Source organism: Cervus canadensis, chromosome 27 (genome assembly GCF_019320065.1).
Source record: "Cervus canadensis isolate Bull #8, Minnesota chromosome 27, ASM1932006v1, whole genome shotgun sequence".
Lineage (NCBI taxonomy): Eukaryota > Metazoa > Chordata > Mammalia > Artiodactyla > Cervidae > Cervus > Cervus canadensis.
Window position 1 is genome coordinate 7,156,786 of NC_057412.1, and position 9,020 is coordinate 7,165,805.

Sequence of the window (9,020 nt, forward strand, 5' to 3'; positions counted from 1 at the left end):
TTTCTTTCCCTGTTATGCTTTCCTCCCACAAAATAAAAGCAGATTTGCTTCTTGACCGTTGGATATTTCCCTTTTAAGAAAACATTTGTATTTTTCAAAATTACTTCAGCAAGTATATTTTGTAATTTAAAAAATCCTACCAGACAATTTCTGCCAGTATTGATGAGGTTATAGTAAAATGTGCACAGTCATACTCTGCTGATGGAAGAGTCATTCCAAAAGATCCTTAGGAATGGAAGTTGGAGGCACCATGTGAGATTCAAATTAACTTGTTTACCTAGGTCTCGGTCTCTGCATTCACTTTAGCTTTAGAGTTAGAAAGACCACGTGCCTATGGAACAACAGACTGGTTCCAAGTAGGAAAAGGAGTACGTCAAGGCTGTATATTGTCACCCTGCTTATTTAACTTATATGCAGAGTACAGAGAAATGCTGTGCTAGATGAAGCACAAGCTGGAATCAAGATTGCCGGGAGAAATATCAATAATCTCAGATATGGAGATGACACCACCCTTATGGCAGAAAGTGAAGAGGAACTAAAAAGCCTCTTGATGAAAGTAAAAGAGGAGAGTGAAAAAATTGGGTTAAAGCTCAACATTCAGAAAACTAAGATCATGGCATCTGGTTCCATCACCTCATGGGAAATAGATGGGGAAACAGTGGAAACAGTGTCAGACTTTATTTTTTTGGGCTCCAAAATCACTGAAGACAGTGATTGCAGCCATGAAATTAAAAGACGCTTACTCCTTGGAAGGAAAGTTATGACCAACCTAGATAGCATATTAAAAAGCAGAGACATTACTTGCCAACAAAGGTCCATCTGGTAAAGGCTATGGTTTTTCCAGTGGTCATGGATGGATGTGAGAGTTGGAGTGTGAAGAAAGCTGAGCGCTGAGAAATTGATGATTTTGAACTGTGGTGTTGGAGAAGACTCTTGAGAGTCCCTTGGACTGCAAGGAGATCCAATCAGTCCATCCTAAAGCAGATCAGTCCTGAGTGTTCAATGGAAGGACTGATGCTGAAGCTGAAACTCCAATACTTTGGCCACCTGATGCTAAGAGCTGACTCATTGGAAAAGACCCTGATGCTGGGAGGGATTGGGGGCAGGAGGAGAAGGGGACGACAGAGGATGAGATGGCTGGATGGCATCACCGACTCGATGGACGTGAGTGTGAGCAAACTGCGGGATTTGATGATGGACAGGGAGGCCTGGCATGCTGCGATTCATGGGGTCGCAAAGAGTCGGACACGACTGAGCGACTGAACTGAACTGAACTGGACTGATGTAAGAAAGGGCTCCGCTGGTGGCTCAGATGGTAAAGAAACCACCTGCAATGCGGGAGACCTGGGTTTGATCCCTGGGTGGGGAAGATCCTCTGGAGGAGAGCATGACAACCCACTCTAGTATTCTTGCCTGGAGAGTCCCCATGGATAGAGGAGCCAGGCAGGTTATAGTCCATGGGGTCGCCAAGAGTTGAACATGACTGAGCGACTCAGCACACACATGTAAGAAAATGTGTTGGTGGGTACACAAATTTATTAAAAGAAAATTTATATGTTAAATAAGATGAAAGAGAATATTTTAATAAAAGCACAGTAGGAGTAGAGACTTGGGTTTATGCTTCTCAGCTTAAGGAAATGTAATAAGCTTGCTGATGCCCCTGTTAATGGACTTTAAGAGCTTAGTTTTAGGCTATATTAAAAATATACTTCCTCTGTTTGTAATACTTTGGCCCATTTTTTACATGACTCAGCTTTCCCCCAAGTGTTAATATTTAGAAATGATATTTTAGTATAATTGAAAAATAATTTCATTTTATAAGAAATGGCAAAAGTTTGGTAGCAAAAACAAAAAATGTACATACAACTCCATCACTTAGATGATATACTATAAATATTTTATAGTATTTCTATAAATACATGTGTAATATACATATAAATTATGTAAATATAACTATTAATTGGTACATGTGATTATTTTTAAATACTCCACAATTATTCTTCACCTGTGTCTTTAAATATTCTTCTAATGCATGAATTTTCATGTCTGTATACATCCTATTTTATAAATATTCCATGATTTGCTTCACCATATTTCTACTATTAAAATTAAAATTATTGGTTATAAATTAATTTACAGATAGAGAACAGATTTGTCGTTGCCAGAGGTGGGTTTGGGGGTTGCATGCAAGATGTGTGAAGGGGTTCAAAATGTACAAAATTCCAGCTATAAAATTAAATAAGTCCTGGAGATGTAATCTATAACACTGTGACTACAGTTAATACTATCCTATGCACATGAACGTCATCAAAACAGTAAACCTTAAAAGTTCTCATACAAGAAAAGAAAAAGGGGATAGATGTTAACTAGACATCCTGGTGATCATTTTGCAATAGATGCAAATATTGAATTATTAGGTTGCACATAATATGTTAATTATATCTTAGTTAAAAAAAGAAGATTATTTTTACAGTAATATTTTGTCATTATAAATGAGCTACAATACACAGTATATCCAAAAATGTTTACATTCCTTTCCGATAACACCTTTAGTATAAATTGGTAGAAATGAAAAGCTAGATAAAGTGGTGTGAATATTTTAAGACTTTTGAGATGTGCTATCAAACTATTCTCCACTATGATAATTACATATTACTTCATATTCTTATAGCATACTATATATGTGTGTATTCATACAGACATATCTTTTAACAACGTTAACAGCCCCTTGTTTTTACCTGTTTCTAAACCTGGATTAGAAGTGTGCATCTGGTTCGGACATGCCCATGCAGGCCAGGGCAGTTTCACATGGTTGCTTTGGCTCCTACCTTGACCTCTTCTCCAAAAATTCTAGAGGTCTAGTAATCCTCTGGTCATGAACTCCATGGAAGATTATTACAAAGCTCTACAACTAAAAAGCATTGAGGTTAATTAGCTTTCTTTTTTTTTTTTCCTCTCTACCCATTGTGTGATGTTTTAAAGAGTTTGCTGCTTTAAAATCTCTTACAAAAGCAACAGGGCATTTGCTATTTTTTTTTTTTATATCTTCCAACATTCTGATCCTTTAAACTCTGTCCAACAGCTTTACACTGCACATGATTCTTGTTAGAAGCCAACCGCTAATGCTTGATGGCATTACTTTCACCACTGATTATATCAAAATAAATTGGGTGCTCTGTACAGTTACAAATGTATTAAAGCTTAAAAATGTTGGCTTATTTGTCTCTTCACATCTTTTCACTGTCATGAGTTAATCTATCTTTGGAAGTAACCCTGTGACTTATCCACATATACCTTATAAACCCCTCACAATAACTGAAGTAGTGGCTTCATTACCAAAGAGAGTAAAATTTCTAAGATTAATTTAGCCTCTTATAGTAAGGGATCTAAGCCTACACTAGTTCAATCCTTATCATTTCTCACCAGTACAATGTCAAATGCTCAAATGCCTCTTCCTTCTGCTATGTAACGTGTGTGTGAGACCCTTCACTGTTTTAAGTGGTCACATGACTTTTTCCTTTTTAATTTGTGTAAAAATTTATTTGTCATATATGTGTAAAAATGTATCTAGTTGACATTATAGAGGTTTTCTGGAAAAGTAAAGTTTAGTTTGGTAATATCTCCCCTCTAACTTCGGTTACACAAACCTGGAAAATTAACTTTGACCCAGTAAGCCTTAGTTAGTGAAGGACAGAGGAACCTGGCATGCTACAGTCCTTGGGTCAGATACAACTTAATGACTGAATAACAAAGCCTTGGTTTCTTCACTTGTAGAATAGAAATGGTGATTTAGTTACCTTTTATAATTATTATGGTAATTGATCAGATACTAAATGCATTCTGGAAACTCGAACTAGACCAATGTTTCTTTGATTTTCCACCCCAGTATAAAGAATATAGAAGAGTAGTTTATTCCCAGAAACTAGGAGGTGAAAAGCTTAGCAGCCTGTTACAAATATCTAACCTAATTAACTTTCCAAGTTAATTTTCCATCTATTCCTTACTGTTTATCTTCATAGGAATGTGATACATTCCCTGTTCCCACACCCCCGCTTCCACAACCTAAACAAAAATTGATACTCCAGGAAAGGGCACGTTATTTCAAAAGTAGAGCAATTCATGTATGCCAACCATTATTATTACTGATCTTGTACAAGATTTCTCAAGTTTTGACTTTGACCCTCTAATCTTCTGGCTGCATTCCTGTTCACACTTTATATATCAGTTAGATCCGAATGTCCACCATTCTCACCACACTTCATCCCATTTCACACTATTGTCCACAGAGTGCTCTGCAAGATCATTACTTTAGGAAAATTCCTTTCTTGGAATATTCCTAAGAAGCTCTTGAATATCTTGGATTAATATTTATATTCACAATTTCTCTTTAAAAGCTCAAATCCATTTGTAGAATAAAATACATCAATACAAGGTTTTACATCTCAGTGTAAATTAAAAATTTAACTCCTATATGAGGTTGAGAGGTTCAAGCATTTAAGAAGAAATAATCTTTAGGGAACTTAACATTTTCACCTAATGCAGTTTCTGAACCACAAAAGCAGAGGAAAAAAAAAAAAAAAGGGAAACAAAAAGGAACAGATATTTACTAAAAGTGGGTACCACAAGGGAGTTACTATTGAAAGCAATCACTCTATACTTGAAACTCTGTCAAATCAAAGAAAGTGAAAGTGAAGTCGCTTCAGTGGTGTCTGACTCTTTGAGACCCCATGGACTATAACCTACCAGGCTTCTCCATCCATGGGGTTTTCCAGGCAAGAATACTGGAGTGGGCTGCCATTTCCCTCTCCAAGGGATCTTCCCCACCCAGGGATCGAACCCAGGTCTCCCACATTAAGGAGATAAATATCAGTTATCAACAAAATATACAGATAATGACTTTAAACATCAGAAGGATTAATTCATTTTATCAAGGGCTAAAGAAGATTAGGGAAAATCTCTTGAATGTAATAGTTAACCTAACTATTCTACGTTTCCCTGACCTTTGATAACACTGTGCACCCTCCGGCTGCTCTTGTTTATCACCAGTATCGGGCAGCACATAAGGGGTTCCAAGAGATAAGTTGTCTACACATGAAGTTCTTCCCTGACCATCTCCTATTTCAGCTATGAGTCTATTCTTAAAACTCTGGATATTAATAAAGAGAAATATGGAAACATACTAGCAGACAAAGGAAGTATAATATCAGACAAAGGTATTTTATTCGATAGAATTTAGCACTAGTGACACTTGAATGATTTCCATTTAATTACTCAGTTGAGTTAAACCAAGCTATTAATAAACTATCCTCAGTCTTATTTTAAAGAAGATGACATTCTTAAAGGAAGTATTATAGAATATGACTAAATACATCCCACATTAAGGAGATAAATATCAGTTATCAACCAAATAACATGCTGAGAAAAAGAAGAACTATGCAGACCTTACCAAATTATAAATTGTATGTATTTGCTTTTCTGTGTCTTGCTTTCACAAACATATTGATTGTACTTGATCTGGCTTGGACCATCTTCTGGATATTCAACTAAAATTGGCTATAAAGACACAGGGAGGGAAGAATGGCATATAAATATTTGCAAGTTAATTTTAAATTACTACAAAATGTTTTTGCAAAAGGCTATTATTAAAACATTTATGAAAAAATGCTTTTTGGTGATTTTACTAAGATGACCCTTAATATTTCTTAAATAAAAATCAAAAACAAAGTCCTTGTTTCTTCCTCTCCTGCTTCCTTCACTTGCTTACTGGTTTCTCTTGGGAGAACCTGCTTATTAAGTCACTGGTTCTCAAATCCTAGGCTCAGAGTCTGCTTCTCAAAGACCTTGACCTAAGATGGCCTCAGAAATGCTTACAAGCACATTCAGCACCTTCTATATTTAAATATTAATCAATCATGTGACAACAATGTCTATAGTAGACCCAATCTGTTAGGACAAAGAAAGCTGATACAATTAAAAAATAATTATGTCCTCAACTCAATTTCTTGGTTCAAAACCTCTGTAACTACTTTTTTCCTAATGAGAGTATCTTATGTTTCACCATTTATTTATATATCTAGTTGATTTGCTATACTTTATGAGGAAAATACAGTTCACTAATTTCCTGTCTTAACTGAGCCTTGGATACCATAAATCACTGGAAAGAGCAAACACCGGATGGAAATTTGAGCACTATAGTTACTTTTATATGATCATTGTAAATTATGTTAAGATGCATATGTATTTTTCTATAAGTTCCAAATAAAGTATTTTGTACACACAAATAGATTTATATAAAATTAGTGTCTTACTTGACTTTGATGAAGCCATGTAGTGAATAGCATGGACATATTTTATTTGACAGAGCTTTTTTTTAAACTTAACTTTTATTTTGCTTTTATAACTTCAGATTTCTAAAATAGATATAACTTTATATTATAGGCAACAACCCCAAGTCACCAAAGTATTAGGTTAAGATATAAGCAATTAAGAAATATTTTGAAATGATAGACTTATAAACAGTTCAGGTCTATAGAGCATGCCTCTGTATTTTCCTGAAACACACAAGAGCTTTGAAATTCACTTGGCAAATAATTCATTTGGCAAACAGCTCTTACTTACTTTTCCCCTTCTGAACAGGATCTAACAAGGTCTAGGCGCTGAAACTCCCTAAGATCTCTAAAGTCAGCAGTGACTCTTGGAATAAGACATTTCCTTTGGTGATGACCTTATTTGAAAGGTCAAGTAGCAAATAGGAAATTCCTAGAGACTGAAATGGCATTGCCAAGAGAAGGAAGAAAATCACTTTTGAAGGACTTTTTTGTTAGAAGGTCAGATTAGGGCTTTCCATCCTGGTTTTTTCCCTCATGCCTCAGGTGCATTTTCTCCAGATCAATTTAAAAAAGAGTGACAATAGTTGGTATGCAATGAAAAGAACCTGAAATAAATTTTTTAATTGATCATAGCATAATTTATATATATGACATCAAATATGCCTTTGTTTTAAAACGTAACTCTATTTGATATTATGCAAAGAAGATTTCCCCTACATTCTATTTTAAAAAATTCTTATCTGTTTAAAACGAGAAGCATCAGTTTTATTTTACCTAAAACTGTGTTCAGCTGTTGTTTAGCTGCTAAGTTGTGTCCAACTCTTTGCAACCCCGTGGACTGTAGCCCGCCAGGCTCCTCTGTCCATGGGATTTTCCAGGCAAGAGTACTGGAGTGGGTTGCCGTTTCCATCTGCAAGGGATCTTCCCGACCCAGGGATCAAACCAGCATCTCCTGCATTGGCAGACAGATTCTTTACTGCTGAGCCAGCAGGGACTTCCCTAACACACAGAAAATGTACTAAAAAGAAAAAAAAAAAGCCAGAATAATAAATATACAACTTTGAAGCCTCTTTCCTTGTCCTGGGTTTCCTGTAGATGCACCACTGACTATATGACACTTTGACGGGCTGACATTCATTATAAATAGACCACCACTGGCATGCAAGATAAGACCTATCCTATGTATCTTCCCTGATAAACAGCTGCTAAGTTATTTTTGGCAAGAGTTTATTAAAGTAAGATATGTAGTTTCCTAAAGAAAACAAAAATTTTAAGAGTTTGTTCCTATCTCAAGAATCAGGAATCCCCCAAAACAGTATCTTCTATATATTTACTTCCCCAAAAGTATAATCAGTGGGATGAAGAATTAAACTTTTAAAAATATTTTATTTTCATATGATTTCTTATATTATACAATTAAAATATTTTTAAACAAACATTTACTATCATATCTTGGTGGGAAAAATATAACCCAAATTAAAGACATTTCAACAATATATTTTCAAAAGTATTGTATGGTTGTCTATGAATGCAGTTGTGTACAAAATGAGGGATATACCTCAGGCCTAAATTCTGTACTTTCAACAATTCAGACATCTCTCAGTAAGTGTAGAACAGGTGCTTGATGAAATTGGGGAAAAGAAAGACTTTGGGAAGCTGTGACCATCATTAAATCTCTTTCTCAGATCTCACCATTTGGGAGCAAGCTGGAGAAAAAGGCATCTTTTTCATTAGCTGTTACTATGTGCTAAATAGTTAACATGCATTATGTAATTTAATAGTTTCAATCAGCCTGTGAAGTATATGTTACAGGAAGTCCTATATTGCAGATGAGAAGATTTCAACTTGGAGCTGTTAAATCACTTCCCCGAGGTCGACCATCACATTCTAACAGACTGAAATCATATAAGATGTGTGAGTTTGGTGTGGTGCTGAGTGGAGCTGAACCAGTTTGTGTGTGTGACCCATCACATTTGTGTCCTCTGGTTTTTACACATGAAAGGGAGAGAACAAGACAGGGTTCTTCCCGATCCAATTCAGAGAGCAACACAGCGGAAAAGACGAGCATGTGTCTGGATTCATTTCAGAGGGACCCGGAGGATGACAGTTTGATCATCCAGGAAACTTAACCAGTGTAGCTAGAGAGACAGCTTCTCAGTGGATTGAAGGTTCCAATGGTAGAACTTCAAGTAGCAAGCTAAAGAAAAACCTTCTTGAATTATTTCATTTTTGCTAAGTCTTCTCCTACATTGGTAGATGGAAAATACATATAGAAGGTAATAGTGATGAATAGACTATTTTTTGTTGAAGTCTATATGATGGTCATTTCTCCCTTCATGAAGAGAGGGAAGCAGATGACCTAAATATAACATTAGCATGATGCCTGGAATATGCTAAGCACTCAGGACATGTTAGCACTTTTCCCCCTTTTGCTTTCTCTTCTGTGAAGCAGAAATGCTAACTCAGATACTGGTGGGTCATGGGACTGCTTCTTTCCAGTATTATGGGTTTTGGGAAAGCTTAAGCATATGAGTATTACTTGCATGCTAATCAAAATGGTAACTTAATTTAGAGTTCAGTATCAAGGGATTTTAGTATTGAGTTTAAAGCTGAGTTACATTTCATTTTAGGCATTTTCTGGGGCATCGTGTGCCATTCTAACTTCCCACAAAGCCAGGTGTCTTTACTGCA